Source organism: Boleophthalmus pectinirostris, unplaced genomic scaffold (genome assembly GCF_026225935.1).
Source record: "Boleophthalmus pectinirostris isolate CB_2022bp ecotype Guang Dong unplaced genomic scaffold, ASM2622593v1 HiC_scaffold_5, whole genome shotgun sequence".
Lineage (NCBI taxonomy): Eukaryota > Metazoa > Chordata > Actinopteri > Gobiiformes > Gobiidae > Boleophthalmus > Boleophthalmus pectinirostris.
This window is the reverse complement of record NW_026571404.1, coordinates 5,961,888-5,982,630: the sequence shown is the minus strand read 5'-3', so window position 1 is coordinate 5,982,630 and position 20,743 is coordinate 5,961,888. Positions and strand designations below refer to the sequence as shown.

Genomic DNA, 20,743 nt, shown 5'->3' with positions numbered 1-20,743 from the left:
CTGGCCATTAATATCATAGATTTACAAATGGTAATTAATCAAATTGTACTTATGCAGCACAAACATATAATTCAACAATACCTTGGTGAGCTATTTTAAATGGGTGGAGAACTACTGGTAGCTCCTGAGCTACAGGTGGAACCTCTGATGTAGAGTATGAAAGAGGGGCCGAGAACTGAACCAACCAATTGCTTAAAGCATGGTTAGCATTTTGGGAAAAACAGTAAATGCACTCAGTGGATCAGTCTTAGAAGAACAAAAGTATAAACATGTCATTTACTGTCCCCTTGTAACCATGTAGGCAGTTTGCAGAGATGGTTGAGGTGGAGGTTTCTACTTTGAAGAACTCTGACCAGCTGTCAGTTTATCATTTTGTTGTTTCTTTCTCTTGTCTGCTTCAGTAGATATTGTTGCATTACATCTAGGATGTCCCGATCACATTTTTTTGTCCTTGAATCCGAGTCTGAGTCCTTTGATTTTGAGTATCTGCCGATACCAAGTCCCAATTCGAAACTTCTATAAAACATTAAAAATGAACTAGAGCAAAGAATAAGATCCAGGATGTTTGGGGGGGATCAGAGTGTGTTGATTTCAATGTGTAGTATTTGGGCTGAACTTAGTGGAGAATCTAATGTCCAAAACTTAATTTTTTATTAACTTTTCTAACCATTCATCATTGTTGAAAAATCTTAACTTTTGGCCTTGGAATGTGTAACTTAGCATACTTATGAACTGGACAATACAGGAACCAGACCAGAATCAGTCAGACCGAGACTAGACTCTGCACAATCTACACTTTGTATATTTGATATTATAATTTTTGCATGTACATTATATTTGAAACATTTAGGCTTGTCTATGAATCCAAAAAACAAGATCTTACCAAATAAAAACAAGATGACAGAAGCCCCACAGCCTCTCTCCCCCGACCTCACAAACCCACAGAGAAGCGCGCACCACACATCGGTCCCACTCCTCAATAGACACTTATGCCCTGGACGGACCCTCACCGCAAAAAGCGCCAGCTCCCACTGCCGCAACATGTGCACGTGCAGCAACGCCATCGCTGCGCAGGTTTGAACACAGACCACAGAGCCCCAGGTAACACCATCCAAGTATGGCACGGCCCAAAAGTGCCCCTTAGTACAAGGCACTAGGCACATAGCCGCGCTAACTAGATGTTCCTGAGCAAATCCCACACCTCAGAAAAGTTGTGTGCTGTGTGTTATAATATATTATTTATCCGATGCCTGATCGGCACATAACATTATGTCGGAATAGAGTCGGCAGTCACGTGATCGGATCAGGACAACCCTTAATTACACCATCTGAAAATCAGTGTATTCAATTACAACAATAAATAATGTGCAGTATTCAATGTGTAAATATACAGAACTGAGGCCCAATGTTTCCAATTTCACTGACGTTTTGGCCTCAAACAGAAACTGATGAGCTTGCTGATGATATCAGGCACAGACATGTGCACGCACACACAACACACACACACACACACACCATACTTTTTCTCCCACCCTTATTTGGTTGGTTTTATCTCACAATCTGACCAATAGTTCATGTTCAGTTCCAGGAGTTATAGACGCCTAGAAAAGGACCAATCTCCCAATAGACTCAATCTCTTTTTATAACCAGAAAAAAATTATCACTTCTCTCACAATTGTCTTTGGGAAAATAACTTTGATGGGATGTTGCATGAAGGGTCAGGATGTTGGTTGGTTGTGTGTGCAGTTGTGTGTGTTTGTGTGTGTAACCTGGTCACCATAGTTTATCTTGCACTCTGACCCTGATTTTAATATTATTTACTATTAATGTAATTAATATTATTCACTTTTAATGTAATTCACTTCATATAGTGCAGCAGTACATAAGTCAACTCTTTTCAAATATTGTTTCTATGAAAAAAATCCTGTTTATTCCCATAAGTAATGGTAAAGCCTGAAAGTTCTGCCTCCTGCCGATTTGAGGAACAGTGAAGAACTTTGGTCATAGCAGCTGTTCCCTCTAGATACAAAGGTCATTTTGGGCTTAAATTAAAGCTTATGGACATGGGAAGTTTTTTATGTACATTTGAGGCAGTGATAAATGCAAAAAAAAACTTGAAAATTATCACTTTTGATGACAATTTGTCAGGCGGCAGACATTTTTTGCTCTTTAGGCCCTATTAACACAATCTTAAACCTTGTGGACAGAATGTGAGATTTATCAGATTTATCAGTTACTACTTACTAAAAAAAAAAAAAAAAAAAAAAAAAAAAAAAAAAATAATAATAATAATAATAATAATAAATATGAGTTGGGTCACTAAACACTCAAGCACAGTCTCCTCAGGCAGGTACATTGTTTTACTGGAAGAATCAGGACTCCTCCCAAGTTCACCTCTCCAAGTTCACAAACTTCTTGCTCTTACACAACCTCCCCAGATTCAACCCGACCTCTGACCTTTCGTTACAGTTGACCAGTACAACCCATCCCGTCCATTTTACGGCTGTGTCTCTGAGAATCTGTGCAACAACACCAACCTGTCACGACAATATTTTGGTTTCAGTACCCAGTGTCCTGCTGCAACACTTCCCACTGCAACGTCCCAGGTAAGTCCTGGTTCAGTCCTGGTTCAGTCCTGGTTCAGTCCTGGTTCAGTCCTGGTCTAACCTGTGTCTCTTTCAGATCTGGGGTTACAGTGTTTGACGTGCACAGACTCGTCATGTTCTTCTCAGCGCTCGGTGACCTGCTCCAAACTCGCCCCCGCCCCCTTCTGTTACACTGATGCCTACGCAGGTACAGTACTGTCCTCTGATTGGTCACTGCATGTCTGAGCATCTCTGATTGGGTTGGTACAGGTCTGTAGTGGGCGGGTCTGGCTCTTGGAGAGAGTCTCTTCAGATCTGACCTGTTTCTGTTCTGGTTTTAGGTTCTAACAGTGATGGAAGCTATAGCTACAGCTGGATCCAAAAAAGGCTGTGCTTCTCCTCGGTCTGTACAGCTGCAGGGTCTGAGTTTGATTTCTTATGACTCTGGCTCCAGGTCTTACATCAGAAACAAAACATGCTGCGACACAGACGACTGCAACGCTCCAAACCCGACCTGTGAGTGCTGCTCCTCATTTTACACAAATAGACTTGGTAGATGGGTTCCTCCAAAGTCACCTCCTTCCAGTCCAAGTGTCCTGCCTCAGCCCAAACAGACGCCTAATGGAACAGGCTTCAGAGAGAATGAGCAGTAAACAACATATATATAGATTATCTTTAAAACCACTTACCATCCACCCGCCTGCCGGCGGGCGATTTTCCAATAAAAAATGTTCACTCTGTATTTTCACCTTCATTATTGTTTTTCACTACTGACATGCCATACATCGTTTGAAAGCTTAATTTCTCAATAAAACAACCATATCATTCATTTTATGTCGTACAACGAGCCCAAAACGCTATAACTTAAAAATTCACATCATAATCAAAGAATACGATACGTGTTTCTTACCTTTGAGCGGTTCTGTCGGTCCAAAACGTGTTCAATCCATGAAAAGTTGTACTCAATAAGTCCGTAAAAATCCACAGAAAAAGAATATCAAGTTGTTTTTTTCCAAAAAATAATTCCATGTGGGTAAATAATCCAGAAAATCCTCATCCGTATGAGTGGATGAAAGCGTGAATAAAAAGATATGTTGCCTTTGCGAGCCTTCTCCCGCTCTGAGTTCCGTTTCTCTTGCCGCTCTTGGGTACGCTTTGGTTTCCTCACACTCTTAGCTTCAAAATGAGACCCTCCCCGCTGTTGTCGGTGGCGGGGTTTAGGTGGGACAAGCCGCTGAAGAAGCTAACGCACTCACGTACTTCCTGGATTTACGCACGCGTCATCAGTTTGTTTACGGGAAATCTCTTCAGTTCATTGGATCTTCCAGAAAGTGATTGACATATTGTTTTTAGCCAATCACCAGAGCTTTCAAACAGTGGGTGGGACATGCAGATTGTATTGGAAACGGACCCTGTGTTTATAAGCGTAAGGAGAGAGGGAGACAGGGAGCAGGTGCGGGCGGTGCTATAGAAGGGCAGATCTTCCACTTGGAAGACAATTTTGGCTACTTTTAGTTTTTTTTCTTGAGAAAACATGCCTAAAGCTCAGAAGAATTAGTATTATAATAATAACAATTATATTATTATTTATTATTATTATTATTTTGGCACAAATTTGGCAATCTTGTGCCGAATTGTCATTTTGTAAACACAAAGGCTCACAGCATCAAAACCCTTTGTCCTAGAGATCTGAAATTCTACACAGTTGTTGCCAACAACTTGAACAATGAGTGTAGTGAATCACAAATGCCTAGCATGAAGTATGACTAAGCTAAGGCCTTTATTTTTTTCAATTGTTTTTTTCGAAGCAAAAAAATACAATGTTTTAATTGACTGTACTGTAGGTTAGGCAGCACTCACAGTCTTCATATGCATATCTACAGAAACTAGAAGGTCTAAGCTTTAAAATGGTGCCTCACACAAGCATGTGGGTTCTAAGGTTTTCTTTTAATAAGCTATGGCATTTGGGTATGTAGTGCTATTGTGCACATGCCAAAATAGGTGGATGGTAACAGGTTAATAATTGTAGATAATGAAAAATTGCATTTTAAAAAAGTCCCAAACAAACATCCATTTTCTTCCTCTTATCTGAAGCTGGGTCGCGGAGGCATCAGTCTAAACAGGGACTCTCAGACTTCCATTTCCATGCACACTTCCTCCCAGTCCAGTCCAGAGACATCGGTCCCTCCAGTGTGTCCTGGGTCTTCTCCTCCTCCCGGTGGAACATGAACACCTCCTGAGGGACACGTCCAGGAGACGTCAGAACAGACGTCCTCCCCTCAGACTCTCCTCTCCACGTGGAGGAGCAGCGGCTCTACTCCGAGCTCCTCACTCTGTCTCTAAGGGAGACGCCCCGGACGCCCTGCAGAGGAAATTCATTTGTGTCGCTTGTATCGTGGATCTGGTCCTTCGGGTCATGACCAAAGTTTATGACCAGAGGTGAGGGGAGGAACGGAAACTGACGCTAAATCCAGACTCAGCCCCTCTTCACCACAACCGACCGATACACCGACCGCATCAATGCCCACGCTGCACCTGTCCACCTGTCAATCTCACGCTCCATCCTCCCCTCACTCCAGAACAAGACCCCGACAGACCTAAACTCCTCCACTTGAGGCAGAGACTCTCCACCTGCCCGGAGACGACAAGACATTTTTTCTGGTCCAGAACCACGACCTCGAGATTTGGAGGAGCTGATCTTCATCCCAGCTGTCAGGGGTCAGAGGGTTCGGTTTGGGGACCACAGGATCATCTCTGCTGTTTGCAGATGATGTTGTCCTTTTGTCTTCATCAGACCAGGACCTGCAGCACTGGGACGGTTTGACCTGAGTGTGAAGCATCTGGGATGAACGCGGAGGTCAGATGACATGAAGACAAAGATCGATCACCAGAAAAATGGAGGGTCCAACCACTCTCAAGAGGTTGGGTACCAGAGCCCAGCTGTGCGTGGACGTGAGCCCGACAAAATCTAGACGGTATCTCTCAACCTCCTGCACAAGCTCAGGCTCCTTAACCCCAGCGAGGTGACGTTCCATGTCTCTACCGCCAGGTTCTGTGCCCGTGGATTTGATTGCAAAGGCCCCTGACCTCAACTGCCGCCTAGTCCACTTTGCACCCGACACCGAATAAACCCTCAGTTGGCAGCTTCAATGGAGAAGCCAAACAAACATGTCCAAACTAAAACCCCATAGACTTTTTCTCAAAGGTCCAACTGCTCCTCTCTGTTTCAGCGCCCCCTGTTGGCTCTCTGCAGTGTTACAGCTGTGATCCAGACTCTTATGAATGTACTGCCAATGTGTGTGTATCTGACATCAGTCTCTCTCTCTCTCACAGTTCACAGACTTCAGTGCATGAGCGGCTCCGGCTCTAGTCAGCGTTTAGTCAACTGCTCCTATCAAACTACTGCGTGTTTCTCCAGGTCCTACACAGGTACAAGACTTCCTCTGATTGGCTCACAGTGCATGTGTGTGTCTCTGATTGGCTCACAGTGCATGTGTGTGTCTCTGATTGGCTCACAGTGCATGTGTGTGTCTCTGATTGGTCATGTCTGTGGTTTTCTCACTAATCAACTTAAATAAAGTTTTAGTTTTGGTCTTGTTCTGCTCTTGTGACGCTTCCACCTCAACATCAAGACTCTGAACAAATCAACAAAAACAGGGTTTAAGGACACATGTATTAAATAATACAGATCATGATAATACAGAAACTAACATCAAATCTGAATCACAAATATGTCTCACTTTGTTGAAGTGGCCAAAGAGGCGTGTGGGACTGAATGTGTTTTTTTCAGGTTGTGCTGCACCAGCACCTGCACTGCCCTCTTCAGGAGATTCTTATTTGTTCCTTTTGTGTCTTTAGGCTCCTACGATTATGGAGACTACAGTTACACCTACAACTACACCTATAAAGGCTGTGCTTCTGCTTCAGACTGTACAGCTGCAGGGTCTGAGTTTGTTTCATATAATTATGGCCCCAACACTTATGCTGTAAACACCACGTGCTGCGACACAGACAACTGCAACAACCAGAATCAGTCCAGTGAGTGATTCTCTCTTATCAGCTGATGTTCTGCACTTTGAAAATGTCTCATTTAACACACATTTGTTTCAGTTGTGGCGCCCCCTGTTGGTTCTCTGCAGTGCTACAGCTGTGATCCTTACTCTTATGAATGCACTGCCAATGTGACCTGTAACACCCAGGAGGTGTGTGGACAGGCTGTGGGTGAGTACAGTTCAAAAGATCCACTTCTACTGTTTCATGCACCAGTTCACCAAAATACAACAGGACAAGAGAGACCATCATCATCATGAATGTTGAACTTTCCTGGAGGCCAAAAATCTGCCTAAAAACAGACTTTGTCCAATGGTGTGGGCGGTGACCAGGGCTCCTTCCATTCAGCCATGAGTTAGTATAGATCCTGTGGAGATTTATTGATCAGTAAATCAGTCTTTTATCTTAGCTGTTCTTCCCGAGTTTAACAAATTCATTGTCAAAGTTTGCAGTTTGGAACCCTGCGCCTCGCCCCTCATGACATAATATGAGTTGAGTCACTAAACACTCCAGCACAGTCTCCTCAGGCAGGTACATTGTTTTACTGGAAGAATCAGGACTCCTCTCCAAGTTCACAAACTTCTTGCTCTTACACAACCTCCCCCGATTCAGCCCGACCTCTGACCTTTCGTTACAGTTGACCAATATAACCCATCCCGTCCATTTTACGGCTGTGTCTCTGAGAATCTGTGCAACAACATCCAACCTGTCACAACAATATTTTGGCTTCAGTACCCAGTGTCCTGCTGCAACACTTCCCACTGCAACGTCCCAGGTAAGTCCTGGTTCAGTCCTGGTTCAGTCCTGGTTCAGTCTAACCTGTGTCTCTTTCAGATCTGGGGATATACAGTGTTTGTCGTGCACAGACTCGTCATGTTCTTCTCAGCGCTCGGTGACCTGCTCCAAACTCGCCCCCTTCTGTTACACTGATGCCTACGCAGGTACAGTACTGTCCTCTGATTGGTCACTGCATGTCTGAGCCTCTCTCTGATTGGTTGGTACAGGTCTGTAGTGGGCGGGTCTGGCTCTGGTTCCACAGTCCAGACCTGGTTCTTGGAGAAGTCTCTTCAGATCTGACCTGTTTCTGTTCTGGTTTCAGGGTTCTTACAATTATGGAAGCTCCAGTTACAGCGGAATCAGAAAAGGCTGTGCTTCATCCTCGGTCTGTACAGCTGCAGGGTCTGAGTTTGTTTCTTATGACACTGGCTCCAGGTCTTACCTCAGAAACTACACATGCTGCAACACAGACGACTGCAACGCTCCAAACCCGACCTGTGAGTGATCTGACCTCTGATCTCTGAGTATAGAGGGTAATATTTGAGTTTTGTTCTCTTTGTTTCATTTCCAGCGCCCCCTGCTGGCTCGCTGCAGTGTTACGACTGTGACCCAAACACAGATGAATGCAAAGCAACTGTGACCTGCAGTGTCCTGGAGACCTGCGCCAACACTTCTGGTGAGAGACACACTTGCCTTTTATTTCTTCATGATGTTTCACCAGTTTTTAAACTGGTCCAACTGGAAAGGCACATGGGAGAGGGAAGGCATCACATAACACCGACACACAGTTGGATCTGAGAGAAAACCACAGCAACGTGAACTAAATCTTGTCATTATCATAGTGGCAAACATCCAGGAAAGAGTCTGAGGCAGTGGTGTGCGGTCAGGGCATTCAAGGCAACAGTGGTGGCCCAATAAAATCTAAAAACCTTGTGTGTGAAAAGTAGAATTAAATAGTTTCAAATTATATCCAAATAATCCCGTTTTTCCTTCACTTCTGTCTGTTTGAAACATGGTTGTAGTCACAATGTTCTTTACTACACGCTTCTTGTCAATGCGCAAACTGCAACAACCATTGTTCCAAACGTCCCCTTAACTTGTGTTGTTTTGCCTTTCTACGGAGGCCTGGAGGCACATGTGGAGAGCGCAGCTTTCTACATGCACTTTAAAACCGCAAAGGCCAGACGGTTATTTTAGAGCAGGAGAGTCAAACTCAAATTCACAGAGGAGCCACGCATACATCCTAAAGAAGCTCACTGTTCTCCACGAGCACCTGGCAGCACAAATGAACCAACTGCTAAAGGAGGAGACCCTATTCTCACCCTGAATGACTAATTCAAGGACGTACGATCCTGATCCTGAAGGATCCCTCAACCCTCAGGCTCCCAGGCCTCTGGTCGAGGAGCCGAGCTGGATATGAATAAATGCTGTATATATTCTTCTAAATGTGAATATTCTTAACGTGCATGTTTGAGTTGTGTGGATCTTCTGTGTTCCAGTTGGGAGCTACAGTGTTTATGGATGTGTCTCTGAGAATCTGTGCAACAACCTCACCTTCTCCCAAAGATACTTGTACACCAACAACCAACCACTGTCCTGCTGCAACACCAGCTACTGCAACGCCCCATGGACCACCACAGAGGCCCCGCCCACAACCACATACACAACGCCAACCACCACAGAGGCCCCGCCCACAACCACATACACAACGCCAACCACCACAGAGGCCCCGCCCACAACCAAACGCGGGGCCAAACCAAACAAAGGACGCGGCCTTGACCACACACACGACAAAAACCCAAACAAAGGACGCGGCCTTGACCAACCACAACGCCAACCACAACAGAGGCCGTGACCTTAACCACACACACGACACGAGCCGCCACAGAGGCCCCGCCCACCTCAGAGCCGGAGGAGGACAAGGATGAGTCGTGTTCTCAGGAGCAGTGCAGGTTCTGCCTCCAGCTCTGCTCTTGTCTCTGCTGCTGCTCTGTGTTCACATGTGTCACTTAAATGTATAAGGTACTAAACACTGCTGTTTTAAAGCTGCAGTATGGGACTTTTTTACTGTAGTAAACCTACATAGATCATTATTTTACAGATTATTCATTGTTCAACTGTACGTAAGAACAAAGGTGTGGGTGGGGAAAGGGGAAACTGAAATTTTCTGAGCTCTCAAGTCTCAAATGATTAAATTAGAAACAACTCTGAATGAGATCATGAGAAAACACTGTTAGAACAGAGTTCATGTGTTGATTTAGCAGAATGTGTTTCTTTAATAACAATAATGTTTTTCTCTGTAGATTTTTAGTTTGGGGTGTGGAGTGGAGCCAGGTGGTTAAATCTTTAATTATGTGTGTTACAACTTTGAGATTTTTGCTTTTAAAATGTAAAGCGGGTGACAAATAAAATATATTCCTATTTTTTGTCTTGGGATTTGTGTGTTAAACGTGTTACATTGTGGACACCCAGAAGAGCAATGTCAATAAGAATATGGTTTTCATGTTTTGTCTGGGAAATAAAGATCAAATCAGCTCCATTGTTCTTGTGTCTGCTCTATCATTTTTATGTTATTGTCATTATTGTAAAAGAATCCACAGAAAACAGACAATAAAACATGTACTGGGGAGGAAGGAAGTACATTTAGCACAAGGAAAAAGGAGCACAAGAAATAAACAATAACAGAGCTAAGAAGAGGAGCACAAATACACAGCACAGCACAAAAACAGATACAAGAGGCTGAGGCTGAAATCAGGAAGCAGAACCATCAACACGTCACAGTGACTCGTCTGAAGAACACAGAAGTGCTCCTGCTCAAACGTGTCGGGAAATGTAATGTAGCCAGTCCATTACATGGGCCTAGTGCCAGAACAGGTGCGGTAATAAGAAACAGTTTTAAAAATGTTTATTGAATAAGTGATTGTTGTGCAGATTATTGTGAAGTGACCTGTAAAAGAAATAAGTGCATTTAATTTAAGTGATCGTGGTTAAAATGAACGTACTTACCCTCTGGTGTGGTCTGCCTCAGGTGTTACGTCCAAAAGAGTCCCCGGGGAGCCGTAGCACCTTAAAGGGTTCATCTCATGCAAAATCAACTTTTCAGATCTTTCTACCTTCTCAGAGTGATGTGTGGGCCTTGTATTTGTCGCCGAAGTTGTTTTTGGATTGATTCAGCATTTTTTTTTAAACAAATTGCAGCATATTTCTTCCTCCCTCCCACGTGACAACGAACTAAAGCTGCTACAACGATGACGCAGCAGATTCACCTATGACACGTTTGACGTAGCAGAAGGCTCTTTGCACCCACCCCCGTCCCCCGCTCCACCACCTCCTCCCACATCGTCTGACATTTCCCACATGAACCAAAACAGAAGCGACAGCAGAAGCTCATTGTTCTACACTGCAGTTACACGATATAATAAGTTGATCTACTAGTGTTTATTAAAACTTTACCAATCAGTAATGTTCAGCTGATGTGGACGCGGTGCTTGAGCTTCGTGCTCCTCAAAGTCCTCGTCCGATTCCGGGTCCAACACATGCGGCTGAACGCGCTGTATCTCCATGATGAATAAAAGTTTATTCCTGCCGCTGTCAGGGTCACGCCTGCGCTCTAGTCACCATCAGCTTGGCCACGCAGGAAGGAACCACATGCTCTCCAGGCGCCGTCAAAGGTACTGGATAATCAGTGCAAACTCTGCAGCCAGAAAAGTCCTGTCTGAATGTGTCACCTGCAGAAGAAACAGAGGAAAGTTAATGGAACAAAAAATGGCTGATTTGCCGTTGGAAAGAGTAATGCCAGACAAAGCTCCATTCACTGACGTTGGAGTGGACTGTTTTGGCCCCATCGATGTTAAAAAGGGCAGGGGCCTCCTCAAAAGATATGGAGTGATTTTCACATGTCTGACCAGTCGTGCTGTTCATTTAGAAGTTGCAGACACACTGGATACTGACTCTTGTATCAGTGCAGTCAGGAGATTTGTATGCAGACGTGGTCCAGTCTCCTCTATCAGGTCAGATAATGGCACATATTTTGTGGGAGCAACAGGGAGCTCAAAGAAAGTCTGGCTGCTTTGAATCAAAACAAAATTAACAAGACTTTGGTGCAAGATGGCATAAAGTGGCATTTGAATCCACCTGCAGCTTCACATCAAGGAGGCGTCTGGGAGCGGCTGATTCGCTCAGTCAGAAATGTGCTCACTTCAATCCTCAAGCAGCAGATTGTGGATGATGAAGTTCTCCAAACTGTGTTTTGTGAAGCCGAGGCCATTTTGAATGACAGACCTGTAACACCAGTCTCTGATGATCCAGGTGATCTAGAAGCCCTCACACCAAATCACATCCTAACATTAAAGGGCAAATCTGTCATGTCCACCTGGTCTGTTTGAAAGGGAAGACTTGTACTTGAAGAAAAGATGGAGACAAGTGCAATACATGACAGAAATATTTTGGAAACGATGGATCTCTGAGTACTTACCAATCATGCAGGAAAGACAGAAGTGGATAAGGCCGAGAAGAAAAACATCTGTCCTGGAGACATTGTGTTGGTCGCTGGCAGATGGGAAGAGTCCTGGCAGTAAACACTGACTCAAGAGGCCTGGTTCACTCAGCACAGATCAAGACCAAAACCAGTGAGTTGGAGAGACCAGTGACCAAACTCTGTCTGCTCCTGGAAGCGGCTGTGGACTCAAGATAAACTCAAACCTCTGTCTGTCTCTATTCTGCATCCTATGTTCTGTCTATCATCAATCAAACCAATCAAACTTTATTTATAAAGTGCTTTTCAGACAAAAATGTAACACAAAGTGCTTTACAGTGATTAAAAACAATCCCACATTTCCATCCACACACCCACCGACCCAACCCCTACACCCCCAACCTCACACAACCAAACAACCCAGACACACACACACTCACATAAGCACAAACATGCACACACTCACACACACACACACTAACATGCTAAAATACATAAAACCGGACATAGTAAAATGTTTGGCTGAATACAGGTGAATCGGTTGAGAAAGCACCATCAGAGGAGCTTCTACATCAGGAGCAGAGAGACGTCGTCCACCACCACCAGGAACCACCACAGGAACCACCACAGGAACCACCACAGGAACCACCACAGGAACCACCACAGGAACCACCACAGGAACCACCACAGGAGCCAGGGGAGAGATGAAGCCCAAACACCAACCCTCCACCAGGAGCCCACAGGACAGAACCCGACACACCACAGCCGACCTCCGCTCCTGATGCAGAAGCTCCTACAGAGGAAACACTGGAAATCCTAAAAATATGCCTAAAATAAATAAATATAATAAAATGAATACAATAGAAACAAGTAAAAGTATAAGATTTCAATCAAAAGCTGAGCTAAAAAGGTGGGTCTTGATTCTGCTCTTAAAAACATGAACGTTCTCTTTGTCCCTGAGCTCCTCCGGCTGCAGGTCCATAAACGGGGGCCGTAGTTCTGGAAAGACGCCTCCTCTCCATGAGTGTGTGTCCTGACTTTGGGAATGAGCAGGAGCTGCTGCTGTGAGGGTTCGTAAGGTAAAAGCAGTTCTGAAAGATAAGAAGACCCAAGACCATGAAGACATTTAAAAACCAGTAAAAGAACTTTAAAATGGATCCTGAAACTCACAGGAGCCAATGCAGTGATTTTAAAACCGGTGTGATGTGGTCCCACCTCTGGTCCTCGTCATGTTCTCTTGTAGGTTCATCAGAAGAAAGAAGAAGAAAAATCAGCTAAGGCTAATGCATCACACATATCTAATACTGACATTGCTTTAGAACAGTTCCTCGTTCAGTTGAATAGTAATTGTGATTTAATGCACAATCAGGGGCCGGAGTGTAGGAGCTATTTTCTTATTTTGTTGATTCTAAAATGAGTTTATTATTTTTGCTTGTTAATTTGTTTACTAAATCAGTTGTGTGAATTTGCATAATATATTTTTGCGATGTTAATATTACGTTTGCTAATTTCTAAGTTGGTATTATTTATGTTGGCACCTTTTTTGTTTTTGGTTTAAGGTGGGTCACCTCGGGGATAAAGGAGGGTAGGACACGTAGACCAGAGTGACCTGGGTGGGCCTATGGTTTTTTTCCCAGTCGACAGGAGGCAGCAGGAGTCGCCTTTGACATGTGTCCCTTGTTTCTTGCCAAAACTGGAAATAAATCTTGTAAACTCAGCTCTGCTCATGGACATTGAGTTGTAATTTTGTCACTGTGTAAACCACAAACCCACGGTGCCCAAAAGTGATTATTTGAGTTATGTTTAGTTGTGAGTTTGCTCACCGCTTTTGTTTGTTACTTTTATTAGACAAATAGTCACTACACTGGTTTTGTTTGTCTTTTATTGTTTTCATTTGCATGTGTGCATTAGCACTTTGGAAACTGTCATGTTTATGAAATGTGTCATGAACACAACACATTAATTATAATAATAAATAACTTCTTGAGTTCTTTTTAAAGACAATGCAGTAAAGTGTATTTAGCTGCAAGTCATCTTCAGAACTGTCACCGGTGTTGTTGGTGGCGTGGTCAGTCTGAGTGACCTGCCAGGTCCATCGGGTCTGACCACACCTACAGGAAGTAACAACAGCTGATATACGACACGTCACCACCAACACCAGTGACAGTTCTGAAGATGCAGCAGCTGAAACATGTCAACAAAATACACTTTACTGCATTGTCTTTAAAAAGAACCCAAGAAGTTAAAGTTTATAAGAAGACAAAATGAACATCATGGGTTTATAATCATAAATGTGTTCGATAAATAAAGTGGATTAAATTGAATGGAGGTCAGTGGTTTTGTTGTGAGTCAGTAGGTCATGAACTGTTCCACACAACAAACCTGTTCCTCCACAGTCGGGACGTTACACAACATTTCATTTGTGCTTTGAATTGTGCGTTTGTTGTGTTTTGTTTAATTGTGTTTTTCTTGTGTACAGGCTGGTTTATGCTCAGCGCTGACGCCCTGACGCAGACCTGATCCGTACCAGCGTCTGTGGAGCTCATCAGGGCCCAGGTGCATCATGGGAATACAGACGATTTTATTTGCATTCATCATTTAGCACCGTAAGGGTCCTATTGGCTCTCGTGGGTCTGGGAGCTCTGTGATTGGCTCTCGTGGGTCTGGGAGCTCTGTGATTGGCTCTCGTGGGTCTGGGAGGTCTGTGATTGGCTCTCGTGGGTCTGGGAGGTCTGTGATTGGCTCTCGTGCGTCTGGGAGCTCTGTGATTGGCTCTCGTGGGTCTGGGAGCTCTGTGATTGGCTCTCGTGGGTCTGGGAGCTCTGTGATTGGCTCTCGTGGTCTGGGAGCTCTGTGATTGGCTCTCGTGGGTCTGGGAGCTCTGTGATTGGCTCTCGTGGGAGCTGTGTGGCACATTTGTGTAGATTTGGCGTTGGATCCTAAACTGGTGACAGTCAGACGGTCATAAAAATGTTCTGGTGCACACCCAGAGACCACACCTGTTCCTCAGGACACAGTCGTGACAAGAAATGAGCCGATTCTTGCCAGAGTCACATTCCTTCAGGTGACACAATCACTGAACATAATAATAATCCAGGGTTCAGTGCAGTCGTGTTTAATAAAAGCATCCACCTGCCGCCCAACTCACCAACCACACAGCCCAGGTATAAAGAGGAGCAGAGCCAGAGAAGAGTCAGAAGAGCCGACAGGAGCAGACAGGAGCAGACAGGAGCAGGATGATGAAGACGTCTGTGAAGCTCTTGACTCTGGTGGCTCTGTTCATCTGCGTCCACTCAGGTATTTGTGGGATTTAAATTTGGGTTTAGACACATTTAAGTCAAGTTACGTTCAGACGGGTTTGTGTAAATTATGTCTTGTTTTAGTCCTGATTTAGTCCTGGTTTAGTCTTGCTTTAGTCCGTCTTTTATTCCTTCTTTAGTCTTGTTTTTAGAACTTGTTTAGTCTTGTTTTAGTCTGTCTTTACTCCTTCTTTACTACTGCTTTAAACAAGGTCTAAACAAGACCTTGTTTAGTCCTTGTTTAGTCTTGTTTTAGACCTTGTTTAGGTCCTGCTTTAGTCTTACATTGTCTTCGTGTCAAAACTGACCTGTTTTCAGGTTTAGGTTTGTAAAAACGACCATTTTCTTTTTTGTACTGAAACGACGCTTCATCTAATCCTCAGACACAATTATTTTAACACAACAAAATACATTTTCACCATTTTAGTAAATTTTAAAGGTCCCAAAAAAATATGACCCGACAGAGAAGAGAGAGAATAGTGTCTGTTGTGAGCGTCACTTAAAAGCTGTGGGTCACTCTGTGTGATTTAAAATTTTAGACATGTTTAAGTCTTGTTATGTTCAGACGAGTTTGTGTAAACTATCCTATTTTGTCCTGTTTTAGTCCTGTTTTTTAGTCCTTGTTTTAGTTTTAGTCTGCTTTAGTCCTGTTTTAGTCCTGTTTTAGTCCTTGTTGAACCTGGTCTGGTCTCTTGCAGCTGCTGGTCTGCAGTGCCGGTCCTGTGGAGGTTCTTCGTGTTCTTCTCAGACGTCACAGATCTGCTCGTCGGGACAGAGCCAGTGTGTCTCCAGGACTTATGCCGGTAACTGCACATTTCTCACGTACAGCTCTTTATGTGAACGGACTGTGAGTTTTAGCAACAGTGTTTTATGAGACGCTCCGACCAGATTCTAGTTCAGGAAGCTGGTTTCCGTCTGCAGCACGTTCAAGTTTAGACAGCAGATCCTGTGCTTCCAGATCATGAAGAACTCGAATAATCCCAGACTTGGTTAAAGGGAGACACTGTTTCAGATGATCTTCTCCAGACAAACAAAGATCTGTGTCTGTGATTCTGTCAGTGGTTCTTCTCACGCTGCTGGAGCTGCTGCAGGACGGAGGGACCAGCCTCTTTTCTCATCACATCCTCTAAGTTTATCAGCAAATCTAAATACATTCGTCCACACTCGTATTTTTCACATGTTTACGCACTTTTGGCAGAGAAGGTGCTCAGTTATCACAGTGAGACACGTGTCCTCTGCTCTCGGCCAATCGTGCACCTGGTCTCCTCTGGGTGCACCTGGACTCCTCCGGGTGCACCTGGTGCTCGGGTCTTTGGTCGTCTTGTTTTTCACAGTTTATGTGTGAAAGTCTCTGGTTTTGTCCTGTGACAGTCAGTAGGTCATGGACTCTGCAGCTGCACCCAAACCTGTTCCACCAGGTAACGCCAAGTAATTAACTGAATACACAAGATTTAATTTGTACTTTCTGTAAAAACACAAAACATAAGACAGTGAGTTCTTTCATAGCAAGAAGTACATTCCTTCAGCTGACATCATCAGTGAACAGGTTTTGATGATAAAGGTGAGAGCAGAGCGTCCACCTGCAGCCCAACAGAACCAGAGAAGAAGAAGAACAGAACCAGAGACTGAAGGAGCTCACTGCTCTCCTGTGATTTACAAAGAAAATCTCTCCCCTCAGATGAGTTTAGAGCTGTTTTTACAGATGTTTCTCAACCACCTGTGATAATACATGCATCCTAAATTTCAAACTTACAGTCATCGTGTAATTCAAACTGGGAAGGATTTTCATCAAACCTCCATGTTTGTTTTCCCAGTGGGACGTGTCTATTGTCAAAGTCGATCTTTTCAAGTCTTTTGAACCATTTCACTTTTGTTTCTGGTTCTGATATTGTCATATTTTAGTTTTGGGATTCAGACGTCGTAATTCTGTGGTTGTTGGATCCTAAACAGCGGAAAACGACTCGAGAAATGTGTTTGTGAACTCCATAACTGATATAATGACTGCAAACCTCCATTTAAACAGTTTCTCTTCCCAGCGGAATTGAAAAAAAGTGAAAGGTGAAGGTGATGGGCAGGATTGATCCACAGGAAGAACCAAAAAGGAAACATTTGTCTGACTGAGAAATCATCCCAAGTTTACAGAGAACATTTTGTATGTGGAGCCACGACAAAACAAAATCATGATCCTTCGTTCAACCTCGGTAATAATGAATTTAAAAAGTCAACACCAAAGTGAAAGTCTCCAACTGTTCACCAAGAAACACCTGAGTCCACTGTTGTGTCTGAGTGTCAGTGTGATGTTTGTGTGCACTGTTGTGGCATGGTGATGGGGAGTGACGGAGGTGCATTGTGTGCCACTGATGACATGAGTGGGAGTGAGTGAGTGTGTTTTTGAAGTGACTTCACTGAAGTGAGGGGAAGTGAGGAGGAAGGGAAAGATGCAGTCAGTGTCCTGATGAGTGAGTGAGTTCCAGGTGAGGAGGGGAGTGAGGAGGTGCTTTGTCCTGGTGAGGGGAGTGAGGAGGTGCTTTGTCCTGGTGAGGGGAGTGAGGAGGTGCTTTGTCCTGGTGAGGGGCTTTGGGTGAGGGGAGTGAGGAGGAGTGAGGAGTGCTTTGTCCTGGTGAGGAGTGAGGAGGTGCTGTCCTGGTGAGGCTGTTGGCGGGTGGGACAGAGCAGATGGAGGAGGTGGGTGAGATCGGGTGGGGTCAGGTTATAGAGGGACTTGTAGGTGATGAGGACGACCTTGTATTGAATGTGGTGTTTTACGAGGAGCCAGTGGAGTTCAAACACAAATATGTCTCACTTTGTTGAAGTGGCCAAAGAGGCGTGTGGGACTGAATGTGTTTTTTTCAGGTTGTGCTGCACCAGCACCTGCACTGCCCTCTTCAGGAGATTCTTATTTGTTCCTTTTGTGTCTTTAGGCTCCTACGATTATGGAGACTACAATTACACCTACAGCTACACCTATAAAGGCTGTGCTTCTGCTTCAGACTGTACAGCTGCAGGGTCTGAGTTTGTTTCATATAATTATGGCCCCAACACTTATGCTGTAAACACCACGTGCTGCGACACAGACAACTGCAACAACCAGAATCAGCCCAGTGAGTGATTCTCTCTTATCAGCTGATGTTCTGCACTTTGAAAATGTCTCATTTAACACACATTTGTTTTTCAGTTGTGGCGCCCCCTGTTGGTTCTCTGCAGTGCTACAGCTGTGATCCTTCCTCTTATGAATGCACTGCCAATGTGACCTGTAACACCCAGGAGGTGTGTGGACAGGCTGTGGGTGAGTACAGTTCAAAAGATCCACTTCTACTGTTTCATGCACCAGTTCACCAAAATACAACAGGACAAGAGAGACCATCATCATCATGAATGTTGAACTTTCCTGGAGGCCAAAACTCCACCTAAAAACAGACTTTGTCCAATGGTGTGGGCGGTGACCAGGGCTCCTTCCATTCAGCCATGAGTTAGTATAGATCCTGTGGAGATTTATTGATCAGTAAATCAGTCTTTTATCTTAGCTGTTCTTCCCGAGTTTAACAAATTCATTGCCAAAGTTTGCAGTTTGGAACCCTGCGCCTCGCCCCTCACGAACATAATATGAGTTGAGTCACTAAACACTCAAGCACAGTCTCCTCAGGCAGGTACATTGTTTTACTGGAAGAATCAGGACTCCTCTCCAAGTTCACCTCTCCAAGTTCACAAACTTCTTGCTTCTTACACAACCTCCCCAATTCAGCCCGACCTCTGACCTTTCGTTACAGTTGACCAGTATAACCCATCCCGTCCATTTTACGGCTGTGTCTCTGAGAATCTGTGCAACAACACCAACCTGTCACGACAATATTTTGGCTTCAGTACCTCAGTGTCCTGCTGCAACACTTCCCACTGCAACGTCCCAGGTAAGTCCTGGTTCAGTCCTGGTTCAGTCCTGGTTCAGTCCTGGTTCAGTCCTGGTTCAGTCCTGGTCTAACCTGTGTCTCTTTCAGATCTGGGGTTACAGTGTTTGACGTGCACAGACTCGTCATGTTCTTCTCAGCGCTCGGTGACCTGCTCCAAACTCGCCCCCTTCTGTTACACTGATGCCTACGCAGGTACAGTACTGTCCTCTGATTGGTCACTGCATGTCTGAGCCTCTCTCTGATTGGTTGGTACAGGTCTGTAGTGGGCGGGTCTGGCTCTGGTCCACAGTCCAGACCTGGTTCTTGGAGAAGTCTCTTCAGATCTGACCTGTTTCTGTTCTGGTTTCAGGTTATTACAATTATGGAAGCTTCAGCTACAGCCACAGTTGGATTCAAAAAGGCTGTGCTTCATCCTCGGTCTGTACAGCTGCAGGGTCTGAGTATGTTTCTTATGACACTGGCTCCAGGTCTGACCTCAGAAACACCACATGCTGCAACACAGACAACTGCAACGCTCCAAACTTCACCTGTGAGTGCTGCTTCTCATTTTACACAAATAGACTTGGTAGTGGGTTCCTCCAAAGTCACCTCCTTCCAGTCCAAGTGTCCTGCCTCAGCCCAAACAGACGCCTAATGGAACAGGCTTCAGAAGAGAACGAGCAGCAAGAAACATTAAATAAATAATTAATAATTGCAGATAATAAAAAATTGCATTTAAAAATCCCAAACAAACATGTCCAAACTAAAAACCCCATAGACTTTTCTCAAAGGTCCAACTGCTCCTCTTTGTTTCAGCGCCCCCTGTTGGCTCTCTGCAGTGTTACGGCTGTGATCCTTACTCTTATGAATGCACTGCCAATGTGAGCTGTAACACCCAGGAGGTGTGTGGACAGGCTGTGGGTGAGTACAGTTCAAAAGATCCACTTCTACTGTTTCATGCACCAGTTCACCAAAATACAACAGGACAAGAGAGACCATCATCATCATGAATGTTGAACTTTCCTGGAGGCCAAAACTCCGCCTAAAAACAGACTTTGTCCAATGTTGTGGGCGGTGACCAGGGCTCCTTCCATTCAGCCATGAGTTAGTATAAGATCCTGTGGAGATTTATTGATCAGTAAATCTGTCTTTTATCTTAGCTGTTCTTCCGAGTTTAACAAATTCATTGCCAAAGTTTGCAGTTTGGAACCCTGTGCCTCGCCCCTCACGGCATAATATGAGTTGAGTCACTAAACACTCAAGCACAGTCTCCTCAGGCAGGTACATTGTTTTACTGGAAGAATCAGGACTCCTCTCCAAGTTCACCTCTCCAAGTTCAAAACTTCTGCTCTTACACAACCTCCCCATTCAACCCGACCTCTGACCTTTCGTTACAGTTGACCAGTATAACCCATCCCGTCCATTTTACGGCTGTGTCTCTGAGAATCTGTGCAACAACACCAACCTGTCACGACGATATTTAAGCTTCAGTACCTCAGTGTCCTGCTGCAACACTTCCCACTGCAACATCCCAGGTAAGTCCTGGTTCAGTTCCTTCCCACTCTTGACACTACAGTCCCTGACAAAAGTCTTTTCTCTTATCCATTTTGTAGAAACAAAAGTTTATAACCTGACTTTAAATTAATCGATTGGTTTTAGAAATGTCTCATATGA

General features: G+C 44.4%; 1 protein-coding gene and 1 long non-coding RNA gene across 4 annotated transcripts in view; one reads left to right on the top strand and one right to left on the bottom strand.

Moving 5' to 3' along the window:
• The window catches only part of cpeb3 (cytoplasmic polyadenylation element binding protein 3), a 214,335-nt gene that overhangs the window by 53,668 nt on the left and 139,924 nt on the right, over positions 1-20,743 (bottom strand). The gene's annotated exons all lie outside the window — the stretch shown is intronic.
• On the top strand, positions 7,741-20,598 carry LOC129411569 (uncharacterized). Of its 2 annotated transcripts, none has more exons than XR_008633363.1 (3): positions 7,741-7,909; positions 19,886-19,990; positions 20,467-20,598. It is a non-coding gene; the product is annotated as an uncharacterized LOC129411569 (long non-coding RNA). The 2 variants fall into 2 exon arrangements; XR_008633364.1 differs by lacking the exon at positions 7,741-7,909 and adding an exon at positions 19,498-19,619.